Raw genomic sequence first — 2,500 nt, forward strand, 5'->3', positions numbered from 1 at the left:
AGAGAGAGAGAGAGAGAGAGAGAGAGAGAGAGTGAAAGAAATAGAAAGAGAAAGGGGAAGTGAGTGAGTGAGTGAGAGAGAAAGATAGAGAAATAGAGAGAGAAAGATGGATAGATAGATATATAGACAGATAAATAGAGAGTGAAAGAAAGAGAAAGAGAAATAGCGAGTAAAAGAGAGAAAGAGAGAGAAAAAAAGAGAGAAAGAGAGAGAAACCTGAGAAACTTTCTTGAATATCACACGAAGGGAAACATGAAGCACCTGGCGGCGGCATTAACTTTCGAATTACGGGCTCATTATAAAAAAAAAAAATGGATTACGCTAGAACGGAGATAATCCTTTCATACTACCTTCGGACAAATCAAATATCACGACACCTGGGCAGCGGTTCCTGAAGCTCTCCGTCCACCCCCCCCCTCCCCGCCCCCCGCCCCTCCATCCTCCCTTCCTTCTGCTTCTATTTCTAATCCTTACCCCTCCATCCTGTCCTTTCCTTCTGCTTCTTCTTCTTCTTCTTCTTCTTTTTCTTCTTGTCCTCCCCCTCCTCCCTTCCTATTTCATCCTCCTCCTCCTTCTTCTTCTCCTCCTCCTCCCCCTCTCTACCTTCTCCTCCTCCTCCTACTCCTTCTCCCCCTTCCTTCTTCTTCTTCCATCTTCTCCTCCTCCTCCCTCCTTCCTCCTCCTCCACCTTCTTTTTTTTTTTTCTTCTTCTTCTTCTTCTTCTTCTCCTCCCTCCTTCTCCTCCTCCTTATATTCTTCGTACTCCCCCCCTCTCTCCCTCCTCCCCCTTCTTTTCCTCGTCCTCCTCCTATTCCTCTCCCTCGTACCTCCCCCCTCCCCTCTCCCACTATTCCAACCATTCCCCTCTTCCTACTCTCTCTTCCGCCCCCACCCACCCACCCACCCACCCATTACCCCTCCTCCTCCTCCATCTCTCTCCCCCTACCTCTCTCCCATCCCTCTCCCATCCCCATCCCCTTTCACCATCCTTCCTACCCCTCCCCCTCCCCTCCCTCCACCCTCTCCCTCCATCCACTCCCTCCACCCCTCCCCTCCCCCCTCCCCTTCCCCCCACCCCCCTCTCTCACCTGGATGACATCTGAGCGCGTGAGAGATTCGTCGCCGAGTCACCTGACACCTGCTTAGGTTCTCCTGGTCATCTTAGTGCCGTAGTGTGGGCGGGGAGGAGTGGCGAGGGGAAGGGGGGGAGGAGCAGGGAGGGATGGAGGGATGGAGGGATAGAGGGGAGGAGTAGTGAGGGGAAGGGGAAGGGGAGAAGGGTGAGGGGGGAGGGGAAGGGGGAAGGGGGGAGGAGGGAGGGATAGAGGGAGGGAGGATGGAGGGATAGAGGAAGGAGGGGAAGGGGGGATGGAGGAGGGAGGAGGGAGGGAGGGATAGAGGGATAGAGGGGAGGGGGGAGGGATAGAGGGGAGGGGGAGGGGAAGGGGGGGATAAAGGAGGGAGGGATAGTGGGATGGAGGAGGGAGGGATAGAGGGGAAGGAGGAGGGGGGAGGAGTGGCGAGAGGAGAGGGGAAGGGGGAGGGAAAACGGAATGGAGGGGGAGATAGAGGTAGAGGTAGAGGTAGAGAGAGAGAGAGGAAGAGAGATAAAGAAAAGAGAGTAAAATAGACGAAGGAAAAGGAAAAAAAAAACTGCGACCAAAGGGAGAAAAACAGATGGAGAGAGAGATGAAGAAAAAGGAAGAAAAGAAAATGAGAACACCCTACTACACCTATCCTCCCTCACCTACCCACCCTCCCCCCTGCCCCCCTCTCTCCCTCATTTACCCTCCCTCCCTCACCTGCCCTCCACCCCCTGCTCCCCATCCTCCCTCACCTACCCTCCCCCCCCTGTCCCCCTCACTCCCTCACCTACCCACCCTCCCTCACCTGCCCTCTCTCCCTCATCTACCCACCCTCCCTCACATGCCCTCCTCCCTCACCTGACCTCTTCCCTCACCTACCCCCCCCTGTCCCCCTCTCTCCCTCACCTACCCACCCACCCTCCCTCACCTGCCCTCCTCCCTCACCTGCTCCCCTCTCTCCCTCACCTACCTACCCTCCCTCCCTCACTCCCTCACCTACCCACCCTCCCTCACCTACCCACCTTCCCTCACCTGCCCTCCTCCCTCATCTACCCTCCCCCTGTCCCCCTTCCTCCTTCACCTACCCTCCCTCACCAACCCTCCCTCCCTCACCTCCCCCCCCCCCCTGTCCCCCTTCCTCCCTCACCTACCCACCCTCCCCCCTGTCCCCCTCTCTCCCTCACCTACCCCCCCCTTGTCCCCCTCTCTCCCTCACCTACCCTCCCCCCCTGTCCCCCTCCCTCCCTCACCTACCCTCCCCCCCTGCCCCCCTCCCTCGCTCCCTCCCTCACTCCCTCACCTAACCTTCCCCCCTGTCCCCCTCCCTCGCTCCCTCACAGACACAGCGAAGCAGGATGTGTGGCTTGTCGTCCGGCTGGATAATTCGCAAAGATTCCCCGGATTATCGACACTTG

The 2,500-nt window shown here is 57.5% G+C and overlaps 1 protein-coding gene across 4 annotated transcripts in view; it reads right to left on the reverse strand.

Annotated features, from left to right (window-relative positions):
- The window catches only part of LOC122243094 (D-ribitol-5-phosphate cytidylyltransferase), a 23,628-nt gene that overhangs the window by 6,100 nt on the left and 15,028 nt on the right, over window positions 1-2,500 (reverse strand). The gene's annotated exons all lie outside the window — the stretch shown is intronic.

The sequence above is a fragment of the Penaeus japonicus genome, unplaced genomic scaffold (assembly GCF_977035675.1).
Source record: "Penaeus japonicus unplaced genomic scaffold, GWHDUDI00000001_assembly GWHDUDI00000032, whole genome shotgun sequence".
NCBI classification, from domain to species: domain Eukaryota; kingdom Metazoa; phylum Arthropoda; class Malacostraca; order Decapoda; family Penaeidae; genus Penaeus; species Penaeus japonicus.